General features: G+C 31.6%; 2 pseudogenes; one reads left to right on the top strand and one right to left on the bottom strand.

Moving 5' to 3' along the window:
* LOC105302063 overlaps nt 1-21,027 on the top strand; it is a 184,496-nt pseudogene that overhangs the window by 27,346 nt on the left and 136,123 nt on the right.
* Nucleotides 9,543-9,661, bottom strand: LOC111729367 (annotated as a pseudogene).

Below are 21,027 nucleotides of genomic sequence, written 5' to 3' on the forward strand. Positions count from 1 at the left end.
TTTTTATGAAAGCCCTAGCAAACTATATATAGTGCATGTAAGGATTTCATTTTTTTTTTTTAATTTCCAGGGTTTTTTTTTTTAAGTCTTTAGCCTGTGTACAATATTTTCTATTATTAATGATTAATAATAATTTTAAATTAGTAAGAATATTATGAGAAGTAGACTTTCATGTTCATTTATTTCATTGTTCTTAGTGCTAACAGTCTTAAGATATAAAATTTATATTCAACTCTCATTTATCTATCTGGATGGCTGTTTGTGGAGCTGACTATTCTCTATACAGCTTTGAGATTAAGTTAAATAAGTTATGAATAAACAGGAAAAAAATGGGTTAATAACAGTCATCCTTTGATAGCAGTACCTGGTAAATGTAGAAAGCAATAAATCTCATTAAAGAGATAAACATATAATCACAGAGTACAGATGTCAAACATCAGTACATAGATTGTCTAGTGAGACCCAGACTCACTGTGTAGTTCCATCAAAATGTAAATATTATACTGAATATACTTTTTAATTTATCTGCCCACCTTCCTTAGGTTTTAGAACAAAGAAATAAAATCTCTGGTAGCCTAGTGGTTAGGTCCTAAAGAGAGGAGCAGAGGACAAAGCTAGCAGCTATCATAGGAGAGAGCTCAGGTTAGAGACCTCCACTTACAGACGAGATCCTGAATGGCAATTTGTTCCATGGGTAAACTGGAGAAAACTACTCTACTCCCAGAATAAGATTATAAGAAGACATTCCTTTCCCGATCTTGGCTCTGGATAGAGGAAAGGAAAGAGAAAAGAGAGAGAGAACAATGTATTCTCCGACAATTCCTGACAATGAGCTCAGCCTCATATAGAAATAAGGCTAGAATGAATACTACCTATATGGCTCTAAATAACTCTAGCCAAAAATTTAGGTTAAACAAATTTTAGGTTTGCAGTACCTCTAAGTGTCTGGGTGGCTTAAGGAAGTGAACCATTTTTGGTAGGAGATTCCCTTATTCTGGGTCCACAATAATTTCCACAAATGATAGATAGAAGAAAATTAGCTTATGGGAAAATCACAATACATTTGAGGAAAGAAGACAAAATGAACAAACATTGGGAAAAATAACTCAATACAGAATTAGAATAAAAAATTTTGCAGATATTAGAATTAACAGATAAAAAATGTAAATAGGTTTAATTATACTTGTCAAAATAAAATTTATCAGCTATATAACAGAACATAGGAAGATTTAGAGAAGAATTGACTAGAGTTTCTTGAAATAAGAATTCTAAAAAATAAAATTAAAAACACAATGGAAAAGATACAACAGATAACAAATGGCATTAAAGATAATTAGTAAGCTGTCATATGTATCTGAGAAATACTGCAGAATTCAATGCAGAAAGGCTAGTAATGAACATATATAAATAAAAAAGATAAGTAGATATAGGAGTTGGATAGAAGAATCAACATACATCTAATAGGATTTCATAAAGTGAGAATGGAGATAATAGGGCAAAATGAATAACAGGTGAAAATTCTGCACAATGAAGAGAAACTCTAGTTCACATGTTTAGAAATTTCCTATGCAAGCAAACAAACAAACAAACAAAAACCCATATATAAATACATTATACAAAAATAAAGAATAATTAGTGTGGCAACTGACTCCTCAAAGCAACCATAAATACCAGAAGTCAATGAAATAATACATAAGAAGTAATGAGAAAAATTAACTGTTAACCTTAAATTGTATATATAGTGAATTACAGTGAATAAAAACATACAAATTAGCAAAACACCAAGAGATTTTAATTACATAAGATACTCATTAAAGAGACTTCTAAAGAATAAAGCTCAGGAGGAAGGAAATCACTAGATAGAAGGTCTGAGATACAAGAAAGAATAAAGAACAAGGAAATGTTAAACTGTTAAACACATAGGTAAATTTGACATATTTTGACTATAAAACAGTAACTGTTTTCTAAGAATAGACTTAAAAACAAAGCTGAAATAAAATACCAGCTATCAATAGTATATGGTTTGGGCAGAGAGAAGGAGTTAATCATCTGAGGTGTATGTAGTTTTTAGGAGGGCAGAGACAATGCTAAAGTTATTAAAATTTGTACAGTAACTCCAGAAGAGATAAAACAGGGAATACAACTTGAAATGTAACAAAAGGAAAAGAAATGTGAATAAAATAAAATAGTCCTAAAAGTATGCCAGAGATGAGAAATCATAGAGATGATATAAAAAGAGGGGAAAAAAGAAACTACAAAATACTACGATAGAAATTTAATCTATATATTTTAGAAATCACATTAAATGTTCTTTGAAAAACTGTTTCTATTATAATATAAAGATGATTTTCTCTGAATTTTAAAATTACAGCAAAATAAAAGGATGAAAAGAATAAAATCAAGTCAAAAATTAACCAAAAGACAATTCGTGTGTTTACATTAATATCAGATAAAACAGACTTGGAGAAAATAGATTTAAGAAAATATATTCTAGTGAAATTTTTAAATAACTATGATATGTAATAATATAGACATAAGTGTTGACAGAGATATAAGGAACTCATACCCGTCATTTAAATAGAAAGTATTTATTCATATATATCAATACTTGATGGATTTATCAGATAAAAACTCAGTGAGGCATCGGAGATGTGGACTAAATCATTAACAAACATAGTTTAGCATCTGGCAGAAATACAAAAAGTTCCATATCTGATAATAGAAAAATTTATATCTATTTCAATTTTAAAATGGAATACTTATGAATATTGATTATACTATACCATGAAGCAAGTCTAAACACATTTTAAAATTTCATCATTACGTAGTAAATGATCTTTAACGAAAAGAAAGAAATTAAGGATCCATTATAAAATAATTAAAACTATACTTTTCTAATAATAAATCATAGAAAAAGAAATGAGATATGAAAAATATAAAATACTCAGAAATTCATATCAATATTGAATTAGAATACAATTAAAATACAAATTAAAAAACTCTTCTAAACGTAACAAATTAGATATGAACAAATGGAAAGACAATCCACCATCTTAGTTTAAAAGAGTCAGTATCAAAAATGTGTCAATTCTCTTTAAGTCTGATGATAAATTTAACTCACACTCTCGAAATAGCATCTTTTTAAAAATTTTCTTCTGATGCTAAAACTGAATTACAAACTTCATCTGGACATGAATGAATTCCTCCAGCACCCATAAATGGGGAAAATTTACTTAACCATGACTCAAATCTAGACACAGAGAATAAAAGGTTATTAAATTTAATTGCATAGAAATAATTTTTAAAATAAAGCTTTATTTTGTGCCATGTATCCTCTTTGATAATTCAAAATTATTTTTTCATTTTTAATTTTTACCAAAACCATACCAGATCAGTTAAATATTTTCCACATTTTACAAATGAGGAAGTGAAGTCAATATGAGGTTACATAATTTGCCCAATGTTTCATTCTAATAAATGAATAAAAATTAATTTAACACTAGCATACTTTTATTTTGGATACATACTTTTATGTATCTAACCAGTATACTTTTATGACTTTTCCAATAGTGTAATAAATAGGACAATAGTGTAAGGGGTGAGAACTGGAGAATTTCATTTTTCCAAAAGTAAAATTGCCTTGGAGCCTACCCCAAAGTAAAAATTGCTCCTCTGCTTTATATGTTTAAATAAACTGGAAATAAAAAGTTTCTATGTCTAAAATGCTACAAAAGTCAGAGCATGTAGACAATGTAAGAGAAATATTTTTCATTATAATATTTTATCATAGATCATGCTATCCATAATATATTATTTAATTATAATATTAAATCATAGTATATGTTAATTTACTTAATATATTTTTTTATTTAGAGTGATTTTTTCTATAGACATGATATGAAGCAATGATCAAAAGAGGTGTTTGGAGGGTAGGCAGTGAAGATCCAGAAAACTTTAACAAAAAGTTTTCACTGGAGATAAAAAGCATAGAAGGGAACCAGTCAGAAATGAAGAATATATTATCTGAGATAAAGAGCACATTAGAGGCAATCAACAGATTAGATGAAGTGGAGAACTGATCAATAATTTAGAGGATGGGATAACAGAAGACATCCAATCAGAGCAGCAACAAGAAAAAAATCCAAAAAATTTAGGATAAATTAAGGGGCATCTGGGACAGCATCAAGTGTACCAACATTTTCACTTTAGGGATACTGGAAGGAGAAAAGAGAGAGAGAGGAATTGAAAACCTATTTCAAGATATAATGACTGAAAATTTCCCTAACCTAGTGAAGGAAATAGACATACAACCTTAGGGAGTTCAGAGTCCCAAACAAGAGGAACCCAAACAGGCCCACACCAAAACACATCATAATTAAAATGCCAAAGGTTAAAAACATAGAGATAATATTAAAGGCAGAAAAACAAAAACAATTAGTTACCTACAAGGGAGCTCTCATAAGACTGTCAGCCAATTTCTCAACAGAAACTTTACAGGCCAGAAAGGATTGGCACAAAATATACAAAGAGATGAAAAGCAAGGACCTACAACCAAGATTACTCTATCCACCAGAGCTATAATTTAGAATTGAAGGACAGATAAAGAAAGAGCTTCCCAGAAAAGAAAAAGCTAAAGGAGTTCATCACCACCAAGCCAGTATTACAGGAAATGTTGGAGAGACTTCTTTAAGAAGAAAAAAATATGTATTAAACATGTGTATAATAAAATGGCAATAACTGCATATCTATCAATAAGAACTTCAAAAGAAAAAGAATTAAATGTTGCAATCAAAAGATCGAATGGCTGAATAGATAAGAAAACAAGACCTACACATATGCTGCCTACAAAAAATTCACTTTAGATCAAAAGACACACACAAACCGAAAGTAAAGACATAGAAAAAGACATTTTATGAAAATAGAAATGAAAAAAAAAAAATCTGGGATAGCAATCCCTATACCAGACAAAATAGACTTTTAAACAAAGGCTATAACAAGAGACAAAGAAGGACCTAGTAAGGTTCTGAAGGACCTGACCACACTTCTTGGTATTTATCTGAAGAAACCCAAAATAATACTTTGAAGGGACGTGTTCATCCATATGTTCACTGCAGCATTATTTACTATAGACAAGGTGTAGAGGCAACCTGGGTGTCCATCAGTGGATGAATAGGTAAAGAAGAGGTGGTACACATGCACACACACACACACACACACACACACACACAACACACACACACACAGAGGAATATTACTCAGCCATATAAATAACTAATAAATTAAATCTTGCCATATGAAACAACATGAATGGACCTAGAGGATATTGTGCTGAGTGGAGTAAGTCAGATAGAGAAAGACAAACACCATATGATTTCACTTACATGTAGAATCTAAAGAATAAAATAAACAAAACAGAAACAAACTCATAGAAACAAAGAATATTTTGAGGGTTGTCAGATGGGAGGGGGATTGGGAGTGGGTGAAAAAGGGGAAGGGATTAAGAAGTACAAATTGATACTTACAAAATAGTCATAGGGATGTAAAGTATAGCCAGTAATATTGTAATAACTATGTATGGTGTTAGATGAGTACTAGATTTATTAGGGTGATCACTTCATAAGTTATATAAATGTTTAATCACTATTTTGTACACCCGAAACTAATATTTTATGCCAACTATAATTGAAAAATAAAAAAGTATTTTTTGAAAAAGAGGTATGTGAAAGGTCAAGTGTTTCCTGAGAGCAACAGACTGGCAGGGATGTTTGATGCTTCGTACTTCACTAAACCTTGTGCTCTCTTTCACTTAACTAGAAATCTGGGTGTTTCTTTCTCTTACCTGAGGCTGCTACCCCTCAATTCTTAATACCTCTTTGCATTCCAGCTCTTTTACTCAGAAGTAACCATAAGTCTTTTATTAAATTATGTAACATTTGATATGTAGATGTATATATCCTTGAAAACCTCTCTCATCCTTCAGGAGAAGGTATTTTCAGAGGGATTATATTTTATATTTTGATAAGAATTTCATACATTTCAGAGAGAAAGAGTGAGACCTTAACACTCCAGAGTGAAAGAAACACTGCTTTTGATTTTTAATTTGTCTGCTTAGAAAGTTTCATTTTTTAAACTATGCTTGTGACACTTTTATGATAAAATTTTTTTAAAATGCTTTTATGAAAGCTCAGTAACAAAATGGAAAAGTCTTTTTGAGACTATAATAACAAACACTGGCAATAAAAATGAACTCACATTCCTTATTGTCAAAAGAAAATAAAATCATACAAACTTTTTACAATATTCATTACTTTAATATAAGAAACAATTCACATCCCAGAAAGAAAAACATATAAATAAGTTGTATAAATACAAGGCAAATGTGAACTTTTCAAAACAATATAAATTTTTAACTATTAAAGAATGATTAACTATGGCATATACACTTGTCCAACTACTATATAATCTTTAAAAGTAATGCCTCAAAGATGTAAAAACTACATAAAATATCTATAATAACATTGAAGGGCAAAATCGCTCCATAAAATCTCAAAGTGTTGGCAAATATATTGAGAAGTAAATTGAAATAATATTATAAATGAAACAAAGTGAAGTTGATAATCAGAAATCAAAAGATAGTTCAATAATAACAATTATGTGATTAGACTTAAAATACACAAGATAACTGGACGAAGGTAAGAAAGCATAGGAAACACATGTAATTATTAACATAGATTACAAAAAGCACTGGGCAAAAGTCGAAATGTCTTCCTGAATAAAATTAATACATAGGCAGGTTCCACTATGCATTAAGTATATCTTTTTACTCTAATGCTTTGACAGCTGGAGTCTTGCTGAGACTAGAGGGACTACCCTTCCCAGGGACAGCCAATTTCCACAGTTAGGAAAAGACTCACATGCAAGTATGACCTTCATAAAGCGAACCAATCAATCCACCATGTCTACCACCTCCTTTATTGGGCTCTCACACTGTAGACTACAATATCCAGCTTCCAAAATCACCTCAAGCCAGGTATCAGAGAGCTAAGAACATGCTATGTCCCTGGATCCATTTGTAGAAGCCCATCCTACAAACCACAATAAAAGCTCTTGTCCTCAGTTTCATCCTGCTCCCTCTGCCTCCTAACAAACCCCTGTGCTTCTCCACATGCCAGCCACTCCCACTCTACCCCCATGGTATGTCTTGCCTCCTGTTTCTAGGGATCTGTGAGTACAAACCTTTCCCCTTATGACCCTCACATCCATGTCTGTGTGTCTCACCATACACGAGTAAAACAAATCCCAGGTACCCCTTACAACACATTATCTATAGAGAAGAGTATATGGACAAAATTTCCTGCAGATATCAAATGTAAATTCTGGAAAAACAAATAGACAAAAAATCAAATAAATATGAACTTTACTTTAGAGCTCTTGAAGTACACAAATGCAGGAATATTTTTAAATAAACACTCTTAGTTTTATTTCTTTTATTTAACTTAAATTTTAAATAAAACTTTATATTTTAAAAAAGTTTTAAGTTCACAACGAACTTGAAAGGAAGGTACAAAGATTTCTCATATAACCCCTGCCCCCACATTTCTACAACTTCCCCCATTATCAACATCCTCCACCAGCACTGTACATTTGCTAAAACTGATGAACCTATATTGACATCATAGTCATGCAAAGTCCTAATTTAGATTAGAGTTAACTCTGCATTGCACATTCTATGGGTTTGGACAAATGTATAATGACATAAATTCATCATTATAGTACCATACAGAATATTTTCACTGCCCTAAAAATCCTATGTGTCCCACTTATTCATCCCACCCTTTCCCACTCCCTACTAGCTGCTGATCTTTCTACCACCTTCATAGTTTTTTCTATTCCAAAATGTCATGTAGTTGGAATCATACATATAGGACTACTATGTAGTCCTTTCAGATTGACTTCTTTCATTTAGATATCTGCATTTAAGTTTCTTTCATATCTTTTTATAGCTCGATACCTCATTTATTTTTAGTGATAAATAATATTTTATTGTCTGGATGTAGCACAGTTTTACTCATTTATTCACCTACTAAAGGGTATGTTTGCTGCTTCCAAGTTAAGGAAATTATAAATAAAGCTGTTATAAACATCTGAGTATGGGTTTTGTGTGGATATAAGTTTTAAATTTCATTAGGTAAATATCAAGAGATGTGATTACTGGATTATATGATAAAAGTATATTTAGTTTTGCAAGAAACTACCAAATTCTGCCAGAGTGGCTATACCATTTTGCATTCCCATCATCAATAAATGAGATTTCCTATTGCTCCACATCCTTGCCATCATTGGGTGTTACCAATATTCTAGACTTTGGTCATTCTGATAGGTGTATAATGGCATCTTACTGTTGTTTGGATTTGCATTTCCCAGATGACTAATAATATGAGGTGTCTTTTAATGTACTTATTTACCATGTATATATCTTCTTTGGTGAGGTATCTGTTCAGGTCTTTGGCTAATTTTTTAATTTATGTTGTTTGTTTCTTTGTTGTTGAATTTTAATAATTCCTTGGATATTTTGGATAACAGTTTAACAGAATTATCTTTTGCAAATATTTTCTCCCAGTCTGACTTGTCTTCTTACTCTTTACATTGTCTCGCAGAGAAGTTTTTAATTTTAATAGATTCCAGCTTCTCAATTTTTTTATGGATTGTGCCTTTGATGTTGTATCTAAAAAGTCATAGCCATACACAAGATCTTCTAGGTTTTTTCTTATGCTATATTTTAAGTATTCTACAATTTTATATCGTACATTTAAGTCTCTGATCCATGTTGAGTTAATTTCCGTGAATGGTGTAAGGACTGAATTTAAATTCATTCTTTTGCATGTAGATGTCCAGTTGTTTCAACAAGATTTTTTGAAAAGACTATCTTTCTCCATTTTAGTGCTTTTTTTCCTTCATTAAAGATTAGCTGACTATATTTATATGGACCCATTCTGGGCTTTCTGTTCTTTTCCATTGATCTATTTGTCTATTCTTCCCCATCATCACACTGTCTTGATTACTGTAAACTTATAGAAGTCTTGTAGTTGATTAGTGTCTATCTTCCAACTTTATTCCTCTCCTTCAATATTGTATTGGCTGTTCTCTGCCTTTTGCCTCTACACACAAGTTTTAGAATCAGTTTGTTGATATTCATAAAATAGCTAGCTTCAATTTTTATTAGGATCGCATTAAACCTATATATCAAGTTGGAAAAAACACTCTAACAACATTGATTCTTCTTATCCACAAACATGGGATATCTCTCCTTTTATTTAGTTATTTTATTTTGTTCAACAGAGTGTTATAGTCTTTCTCATATACATCTATATGTAAAGATGTCTACCTAATTATTTCATTGCGGGGGGTGCTAATGTAGGTGGGTTTTTTTGTTTGTTTTCTTTGTTTTTTTTTTGTTTTTTTTTAGGCGAGGCAACCCTTGGTTGACCTCACAAATTGCAAGGACCTTGTCAGCTTACGATATCTTATTTTTTATTTTTTTATGCCTATAGCACTTGGTCTTCCTAGGTGGTCTCCCATTCAAGTACTAACAAGGCCCGACCCTACTTAGCTTCTAAGATCAGATGGGATTGGGCTTGTTCAGGGTGGCATGGCCATAGATGGTATTGTGTTTTTAATTTCAAATTCTACTTGTTTATTGTATATAAAAATACAATCAACTTTTATATATTAATCTTAAATCCTGCAACTTTGCTCTAATTATTTACTATTTTCAGGAGTTTTAATGTCAATTTTTTTTTTCCATTTCCCACATAGATAACATGTTGTCTGTGAACAAAGACAGTTATATTTCTTCCTTCTCAATTTATATTCCTTTTATTCCCTCTATTTTTCTAAGTTCTTGCATTAGCTAGAACTTCCAGTATAATTTAGAAAGGAGTAGTGAGAGAGAGCAAGAAAAATCTTGCCTTATCAAAAAGATTTTTGAAGCATATAACAATATGAAGCAAGCAAGGATTGAATATGGAGTTAATCTCCTCTATCTCTGGCTTTGATCTGTGGACAGTCACTGTCATGACATGGGAGGTTGTTAAAACAAAAGTATTGAAAGCTTATTATTTTTCTGGTTAGAAGGTCCAAAGGAAGAATCCTGAAGCATAAGTCACTGGAAAGTAATGGGACAAATCTAAAACAAAACAAAACAAAACAAAAAAAGGGAATTAAGAAAATAACAATTTCACATTGTGTGCCTGTGTGTGTGTGTGCATGTGTGTGTGTGTGTGTGTGTGTGTGTGTGTGTATTTGCATGCATCTTACCCATGTCTGACTGGCAGAACACATAAACGCAGCACACTGCAAAGAGTCTGAACAAATGTTCACGTTGCTATTTACCAGAGGCAGGACAGAGTTTTCAGTCTGAGTCTAATCAAGTTAACTGGCCACTAAAACAAAACAACACTCTTTGGAGGAATATATAATAAAGCTTTCACAGCAAAATAGTCATAATGTTTAGTATATAGTACAATTATTCAGAACATGAACAACCAAGAAAATATGATCCTTTCACGAAGAAAAAAAAATTAACAGAAACAAACTTCCAAATAAGTCAGATATTGAAATTATCTATCAAGAATTTTAAAGGCATTTTGAAAACAAAACTCAGAGAGGTAAGAAATTTTACTAATAATCACAATCATAATCATAATAGTACACATGTCTCTAATTTTAAAATATAGAGGAATATCAGCAATCAAACTATATATAAAAACAAATAAAATATTTCATAAAATCAAAACACATTTTTGAAATAAAAAATTTCACTGGATGGATTTAATAGTTGAAACATAGAAGTAATTGAAGTAATTAATGAGCCTGAAAATAGGTCAATAGTAATAAACAAAGAATAAATAATAAGAATGATAAAATTAAAAAATAAGAGGAAAAGAAAAACATGAACAGATCCTAAGGATTCTATGGGACAATAGCAAAAGGACTAACAAATAAATAAGCTCAGCAAACTTCCCAAAACATGAAGAAAACCACATCAGACAAAAATAGATAAACTAAAGATAAATAATTTTGACAGAACTCAGAGGATAAAAAAGACATAAATGAGAAAAAAAATAGATCACTGTGGACTCTAAAAACAACAATCATCGTTCTCATTGAATCCATCTTTCAGATACTAAGAAAAATGCCAAACCAAATTCCATATCTAGCATAAAGAGTCTTCAAAAATAAAGGCAAGTATATTATCTAAGGTCATGCCAACTTAAGTGGCAGAGTAAGGACACCCTAAAAAATTGCCCCTCTATAAAAATCAATGAAAAAAATGAGTAGAAAAATGTTAAAATCAATTTTGTCTGAACTCTGGAAAACAACTTAAGGCTTGTAGCAACCCAGGGAGCATTTAGTTAAATGAATAAAATAAAATAAAAAGACAGCATTTCTTTGTAAGCAAGCTTTGTGGCATTTTAACCTAACCTAGTTCCCTCATCACCAGTAACTTTAAAAACTAAAGCCTACATTTATGGTTCCAGAGAGAGCAGAACAGAGTTTGAGCTCAATCGATATTATCCAATAGAAAAAACAGAAAATAAAATAATAAAAAAGAGTCTTACAGATGTGAGAGACAATATCAAATCTATCCACACATGTATAACTTGAGTCCTCGAGGAAAAGCAAAGGGAAAAGAACAAAAAGAATATTGAAAAATAATGATCAAAAACTTCCCAGATTTGATGAAAACCATTAATTTACCTATACAAGAGGCTCAACAAATTCAAAGTAAGATAAAATCAGAGATCCACACCTAGACCCATATCCAACTTCCAAAAAACAAAGACAATAAAAGTATCTTTAAAACAACAAGAGATGTGATTCATCACACACTGAGGATCAATAAAATTAACAGCTGATTTCTTACTGGAAACTGTGGAGGCTAGAAGACAGTGGGGTGACTATATTCTATTTTAACAGTTCTATTTGAAGTGCTGAAAGAAAAAACTGCCAACCAAGATTTCAATATCTGGCAAAGCCATCCTAAAAAATGAAGGAGAAATCGAGACATTCTCAGATAAATAAAACAATGGAAGAAATTTTCACTAGCAGACCTACCCTGTAAGGAGGTCCTCAGGCTGAAATGAAAGGACACTTTCATTTAAATGAGAAATGAAAGGACACTTTCATTTAAATAAGAGTTTAAAGCCATATAACGAAATAAAGAGCCCTGGTAAACATAATCACGTGGTAAATATAAAAGCTAGTATAAATGTATTTTCTGTTTTTAACTATGTTTTTCCTCCCGTTTTATTTAAAAGATGGCTGCACAATGCAATAATTAGAATTCTATATTGGTAAGTACACATTATATGAAGATAAAATATGTGAAAATACACCATAAAAGAAGAGAAGATAGATGATTATAATAGATGATAGATAGATGATAGATAGACAGATAGATAGATAGATAGATAGATAGATAGATAGATAGATAGATGATAGAGATGAAAGATAGAAATGATAGAGATGGTAGATAGAGATGATAGAGATGGTAGATAGAGAAATGATAGATATTTAGATTTGGGGAGATTGACAAATATGTGAATATTAAAAAATACACTCTTAAATAAACAAATCTCAAACAATTGCAAGAGCATTGTTGCTACAGGGGCTGCTTGTTGACCATGGATGGAAAGAGATACAGGGAAGAAGGTAAACTAGGAATACAAAGAATTAGAGACCCCCTCTTACCATATGGAGAAAATATGACCTGTATGGTATACAAGTGAAGTTTACATTTACTTACTTATGAATCAAATAAACTAGAATAAATTTCTCAATATATACAAAGAAACAAAAATATCCGCTATTCTGTTTGTTTATTTATTTATTTGTTTTCAAGTGTGTAAAGACAGTCTGGGTTTATGTGGGAACTAAGTTAAATACATAAAATTTGACTTTATTTTTCTAGTTTACATGAACTTCATATAAGATTTAAAATTTAAGTATCTGAATATGATGTAAAACAATTTTTGGTTAGCCTAACTATTAATGAATAAATAATAAGATTCTAAGTTTTATTTTCCATTTAGAAATACTATGTTGAATAATGCAAATGGTACATTTACTACAGCCTTCTAAACATAACCTAAGTGTCATCCTTCTCAAAAAAATGTGAAATAAGTAAACTTATTCCCTAGAAAAGTAAGGTTCATAGAGATGTTTTAAGTGTTACATTTATAAATATAATGTCTTAAGTATACAACTCATCTTCAAAAATATTGTCTTATGATAGATGTGTTTTTCCAAGTCATAAAATTATAGCATAGAAGTTTGACATCTGATTGAAAAATATTTTCATTGCTTTATTGAGATGTAAAAACAAAACAAAACAAAACAAAACTACACATCTTTTATTGGGCTAGAAGCTAAGTGTATGCCTGTGTGCATGTGCATGCCTGGGCATGCTTGAAACTGTGTTCTTATTTACTTCAGAGTAAAATTCAGATTTAGCTTGTGACTGACATAACTTCGATCACAGTAAAAGGCTAAGAGAAATTTTAGGAGCTTTTTTCTGCTGGTCTCAATCTCCCTTTGAAATCCAGTCTCTTCATTCTTACCAATGTTGACCTCAATGAGAATAGGTCAAGAACAACTACAACCCTTGTTAACTTTGCTTCAAGGGAGTGTGCCCTTCCTTTAGAACCTGACTGAGCAGGTTCTCCCTCCTACATAATGAGCTTTACTGAGAATAATAATAATAATAACAACTCAGTGCAAATAATTAATTAGCAATAGGGTTAGTAACAATGGAAAATAATAAAATTGCAAATAGTATGCAGCTCTAATAGTTGTAGCACAAAAAATTGGGCTTTCTCCCAGGGTACTAAGAAAAATGTGCAAAAATCTATATATTTTAATATTAAAAGAACATAAAGATTGTAGAAACTATTTCTTCTTTCTTTCCTGGAAAAGTAAAGTTCATAGAGATACTGAATTGCAGGTTTATGAAGATATTGAATTGAAGGAGAAAATAAAAGTCTTAAAATTAGAAAATGGCTAAATATAACTACTTGTGAGCTAAGCAATAAAAGCCAGTAATGGGCTTTGAAAAAGTTAAAGTGGAATATCATAACCTTTTGCAACATACATAAAAAGAGGAAAAGAAGAGAGAGAAGGAGTGAGGAATATTAAAACACTCAGGACACAGGGCTGACATACCTAGATATTCCTGGTTAAAGTTCCAATGTCACAATAAGTCATAAAGCAATACTAATACCTATAAGTTGTGTGAATAACTGCTTATGTTTTATATAAATACAGAATGAAAAAATGACTAATAATTTATTGATTTTAACAAAAGGGTCAGTCTCAGAGATGAGGTATCCTTGCTTTTCATAACAAAATGAGGTGATCCTATCAGCAGCCCCCAAAGTGGCAAGTTTAATAGCACTTTTCAAATTACCAAATTAATTATAATTTCTATAGTTCATACATTTCTCCTCAAATATGTATAGTAAAGATATATACTGATATGAGTTTGGTTAATAATTGACAACAACATCTTTGTAATTAAATCGAATGAATACATTTTAAAAAAATATTTCTAAGCAACTAAAAATATTCTATACTTAAATTTTCTGTACCTGTGACATGGTAATAATTTGCTGAAATTTTGAAATCATTTCAAATTTTGAACAAGTACTCACTTTCTGCTTTTCATTTATTTAGAAGTAATATTTGATTTTACTAAATATTTATTCCATTATAATATTTTCATTAATTGAAGGGGAAATTTATCTCTGGTAATGATTTTTTTTAAATAAATTTATCAGAATGAAAATTAAGTAAATATTCTAGTGTTTTTAAATATTAAAAAAATGTCAAAGAATCCCTATAAAGCATTAAGCTTCAAAAAATCTGCTAGCTTTTATTTTTCTAAAATGAACATTGTAGACTACATGGCATGATTTAAGAGAACCATTTACTTAAATATTACTCAAATGTCCCAGGAAAGTTAATTTTCTGAACCTAACTAAAAAATGTAATGTAGTATATTACAGGATGTTCATTAACAGGACTGACTTAATTTGTACATGAGAATCAGTTACCTATTTTCTGTTCCTGCCTTTTGTAACTCTCATTTTCAAACAAGACAGACACACTTAAGAGTTTTAATCCCACCGAGGTCTTGGTGAATAAAAGGCAGACACTGTCTCTGTCCCTCAGAAGTGGGGATAGGTCAGAAGAAGCCCAGGATATCTGGGGTGTGTAGAGCTACAGTGAATCTTGCTCACAACAGAGTCGTTGAGCTCCTCTCACATGACTGAGCTTTTGTCTCAGGACCTGACTTGGGATTGCGATTTCACCTTGAACAGAAATCTAGCTGACTGAATCTAAGAATTCCTTCCCTAGTTTCTTCTAGAGTCTTCATCCTGAAGGCTGGTTCTTGATTCTAGAATTCCTTAATTTAATGTATATGGACCTCTTGATCAGTAATTCCAGAACTCATCTGATGCTCCCACCCATGGCTGCCTAGACACTTGTCATCATGCTCTTCTTAGCTGTGGATTTTTAGTCTTTACAAAAATAAGATAATTTTATTAAATCAGTTTTGTTTCTTTGAAGAAACTATTTAAATTTTTTTTTAGTTTTCTTAATCCATACAGTGAATATATTTCCAAGGTAATAATTAAGCTTCTACAATATCACCCTGATACTTCATGATATTTTATGTGTTTTACTTTTATCTACAGAAGATAGTACAATATGGAAAAAGAAAGAAATTTGAGACATAATTTATGAGGAACATAGACATAAATTTATATGCTTTTTTGTTTGTTTGTTTGTTTGTACCACTTGCCTTCACATACTTTTGGTCTTTCATTGGGGTTTAATTGGATCCCCAGTAAATCTTTTTTATCTCCTTCGATGATTCTGTTATTCTGGAGATATTGATTAGTCTGTGAAAAAAATTAAAAAGATGATAATGACAGAGAGAGAGGAAACATAATACTGGCTTAGTAGATTAAAATGTAGTTCCATGAAAAGTAAAATTGGTATTTTATTTTAGTAATAAACATCTGGTCACACTTGGAGCTGTCAGGTGGACATGGTAGGTAGGGGGAGATAATGAGCTTATTTTCTTCCTATATAGTAATATCTAGAGATCATGAGCATGGGGTCCGGCTTGTAACTTATTCAGAAAAGTAAAGAAAAACGTTAGTTTCAGAAAGATAACACTAACTATAGAGTATATAGTTTGTGAAAAAAATAGTAAATCTTAACAGCTGTTGGAATGCTTTGGTAAGCTACTTGATCATTTAACACCTGAGCATTTGGCTAACAGGAAACAAAGACAAAAATAGAGTAAAACTAATCTAAACCAGAGAATAACTAGACTTTGAGGGTAGGTATAATCATAGGAGAGAGGAGAAGGAGGGCATCCCAATATGTTAGAAATTTCCTCCAGAAATACACTACCTTTAAAGGAAAATCGATTCACAAGAAAAATGTAATAGTACATAGGAAATCCATAAGCCATATCACTCATTCTAAAATCCTCAGAGAGACTGGGAATGACTCGAGTCTCCCACTACACAGAGGATAGGGGTTGAGCTAAATTCATTAACTTCAAAGTATGGACTATCTTAGTTGATGCCTCGCTGATGCTTGAGTTATAAGGAAAACTGAGCAGAAGTCTGACTAAAGGAGAAATGAGTCATTTTTATTGCCAGTTTTTCCAGCAATTAGCTATGTGCTCCATGAGAGAAAATAATACGTTTCTAAATGTTTTCATCTACAAAGGAGACATAATACTACCTGATCCATCTAACCTACAAAATCATATAAAAATCAAATGACTACACTTAGAAATGTGTAAAACCTCTCTAGAATGAAAGGCTTTTAGAGTTGACAGACTCAGGAGTCAGTGGCTACATGTCAATACCTCTTATCCTGGACTGTAAACTGCCTGTTTTTATAGCTAACTGTATTTTGTTTTTATTCACATTAAGACATGTCTAAGTCAGCATATAAGAAAGGAAATAGTCTTTCTATTGCTCAATTTGCATGATGATGACATGCTTCATCTAATTGTACATTGTTTTCTATCTACTGAGGGCACATCCTTCACAAATTTTGCTTGGCTAATTTCTACTCAGTTTTTGAGTAGCTGTTACTAGAGCATTCCTTCTCTGGGAAGTCTATCTCAATCGTCTCCCAAGATAATTCCAATGAATACCTGTTGCATCTTTTATTCTTCCCCAACTCTTTCTGTATTATAATTGTCTGCTTACTTTACTGTCTCCTCCAATTGACTGTAAGCTCCTTGAGGCCAAAACCATGTGCTATTTAATGTTGCACTCACATCAATTCTGGCATACAGAATGCTCTAAATTAAGGGTTCTCAACATGAGGTCATTTTATGAACTTCAAGAGTTCAACCATTTCCCAAGAAATGTTATGCCAAATGTCCTAAGTATGATGTGTAACTTCGGGAGTCTGGGAAATAATTGCATTTTTTGACTTGCCACTGAGCTAGGGTGTGTCTGTAGGGAAAATAAATTGGAGTTCCTCCAGTAGCCACTCTACAGTACCTATTTCCTGGCAGAATCCCATAACTTCCTATTTTCCAGAATCTGCTCTTCTCATAACATTAATGGTGTGGTACCTCTCTACTCCTTACATGGCAAGCTAAACATCCTTTCCGATTCTAAGGTTCTATTCATATTTAAGGAATTGAGGGCTACCGTGAGGAAACCTAAAGTATAGTAGTTATTGATTAAATGTTGTCATTGAGCTTGGCCAGGAAATGGAATTACTTTAGTCAATCAGGTATTCTAATTAATAGAAATCAATACCAGATGAGACTGACTATGCAGTGATGAGATGAATTTATGTAAGTGGTTGGTGAAATTTGCCTTTTCACTTTACAATTATAATTATATGCAGATTTTCAGATTTCAAAGAAGCAGCATACGATAAATAACATGCTTCTAGGTGGAATTTATCTTTGATGATTCAGCAAGATCTCACAGAGCTTTAAGATCAGTACTAGAAGTATACATTATCATTGTTTGAGCTTGCAAGTAATAAAGATTTCTGGTTAAAGGGTCAATTTTACTTCTCTCATTTAGGCCTCATATGTGGTTATCATGAAGAGAGAAAAAAGGTGTTAAAAACAATCAGTGGATGACTGCAAGGAGAATAAAAGAAATCTGTATTCATTGGCTGTGGCGGCTGAATTTTCTGTTCTCTAACATGCATTAAACTTCCGACCTCCTGTGCTCATAACAGAGTCATTATTACTTTTTTAATGATAAAAGTGTTTGGATCAAGTGTTACATTAAAAGGACAAGCCTGAGCAGATCCTGAGCACAAAGCCTTCAGTTTTATAAAGTAGAAAGTTAATGTTCACTGGAATTCTCATGTCCTTTGTATCCAAGAGAAGGACAATAGTGCATTTAGTTGTTTTTCAACCTTATTCGGGTTGGGGATGTATGGAAAATAAAAGAAAAAAATAAAAAGTGGGGCTTACCCTTTCAAGGCAATCTGTAGGGAACTTGGAACAAACATTATGTTCAGTCTAGTATTAATGAGTCCTCTCAAACACCTTGTGATTAATTCTGCATAATAAGAAAAGTGTCAAAGAAATCTAAGACTGAAAATATATCTGAATCAGAAAACTCGAGCTTACAAAGAGCTCAAGATGCCTTAAATAACTTAAGAGCTACCTTCTAATTTCCTCATGGTTATCTCTAAAAAGCTATTAAATTTATCGTGAAACAAAACAAATTTATCATCTTCTTCCAAATGTGATCTTCCTCTATGCAACGTCATTTCACCTCAGGAGAAATAATTAATCAACCCATCCTCTAAGCCTCATCTATACATTGTTTATTATACTAATACCTTGATTATCACTTTTTACATGTAAGCAATGTATAGTACAGATTATATATTATCTCTTCCAAGAGAGTAAGTAGACTGAACCCTTTGAGAGCAGGGACTATCATTTATTTCTTCATCCACAGTATTTTGCATAGTACTAAATTTTAGATAATAGTTAAAAACAAGAATAGCTAAGACATATTGAAATTATGTGCTAAAAAACATTTTAAGCAAGTTATATGTACTAACTCATCTAATCTGCATAACAGACCTATGGAACATGAATAATTTTTGTCTCAATTTCACAGATGAAAAAACCAAAACAGAAAGTTTAAGTAGCTTTTCTGAGATCACATCCCGAGCAAAGGGAAAAGCCCTAATTCAGATCTAGGCATCTTCCTCCAGTCTGCCTGAACTCTTCATAATATTTTGTTGTGTGTCTTCTGATGGTTTCCCTGTTAACAAACACTTTTGATCTATCATCCATCTATCTATCCATCTATCTATCTATCTATCTATCTATCTATCTATCTATCTATCTATCATCTATCTATCTATCTATCTATCATCTATCTATCTATCTTTCTATCAATGTAATCATCTATCTATCATCTATCTAATCTAAACTTTCTCTCTTAAAACACTATATTCAACACCTCAAGGAATTGCCACTAACTGGGTTACTACCAGTTGATTCTCTTAGCCGAGAATTTCAGCTCTCTTCCAAACTGAGTGTTAGACCTTTAGTGAGGCGATCCTTTGCCTAAATTCAGACAGATTACCCTGTCTAACAATATCTAATTTCACATCCAATACTGGAGACTTTCCCTGTATATAAACACTATAACATGGCCCTATATAACATAGATGTTATATCTATCTATCTATCTATCTATCTATCTATCTATCTATCTATCTATACACATATATATAGATAGATGTAGATATAGATAGATATAGATAAAGATAGATGTAGATAGATAGATATAGATATAGATATAGATATAGACATTAGATTATATTTCTGCCAACATGGCACACATGATATCTTGATAAATTATTTATCTATAAAACACATAGAAATACTGGAAAATGTAAAAATAAACACAAAGCAAAAACAAAAACTTAAACTTTGTTCTGAACCAGCAAGGAATTAAGACAAATCTGTAGAAGCCCAAAAACCAAAGTAAGCAATAAAAAGTTTTTAAGAGTGCACTAAAGCTACAAGCTCCTGAAATCATTTGCCAATTTTAACAAATTCAAATATTGGATTTTACCAATCCTAAGAGGGTTAAGAAATATGAGCTTGGGCCCAAAAAAGTGGAGGATTGAGAACTGAAATACTTACATGTAATTTGGATCCTCAAACAGCTAAAGCCTCAATGATAAGATCATATGAAACAGAAACTCAGCCAACTGTATGAAAAAAAGATTTCTCTATCTTGATGTTGGATCCTTGATCACAGGTCTGCCTTAATGAAGGTTTGAGGTTTGAATTTATACTTTATATTCAGTCCAGGAAACATAAAATTATAAAATTCTAATAAGTGAACTAAGGGAGACATGGTGACTGATGGATGAAAAATAAATTGCCTATGGAGTTCAGACCATCATAAACTTCAGATTTGAAATTATGAAACACAAGAACAAAAGATGACTGAAAGAAAAAGAATGTGAAGAGTAAAATCTGAAAAATTTTAATCAATTAATTAATTAATTAATTTTTTTATGGCGACATTGGTTAACAAAATCCAATAAGTTATGTCTATACACTTTAACAGTAAGACATATATATATTTACACTGTGTGTTCACCTCCCATAGTTAGATTTCTTTCTGTCATCACATATTTGATCCCCTTTACCCTGTCTACCTTCCCTACCCCCTCCACCAGCTACTCTATGGTAACAACTAGTCTATAGTCCATGTACATGAGTCTCTGTTTGTTTTGTCCTGTTCGTTTATTGCTTTTAGGTTTATATCTCAGATATAAATGATATCATGTGATTTTCAACTTTTTCCCTCTAGGTTATTTTGCTTTAGCATGATTATCTCGAGATCCGTCCATGTTGTTGCAAATGGCAGTATTTCATCTCTTCTTATGGCTGAGTAATTTTTCATTATATATATGTAT

This window comes from Pteropus vampyrus, unplaced genomic scaffold, assembly GCF_000151845.1.
Source record: "Pteropus vampyrus isolate Shadow unplaced genomic scaffold, Pvam_2.0 Scaffold259, whole genome shotgun sequence".
NCBI lineage: Eukaryota > Metazoa > Chordata > Mammalia > Chiroptera > Pteropodidae > Pteropus > Pteropus vampyrus.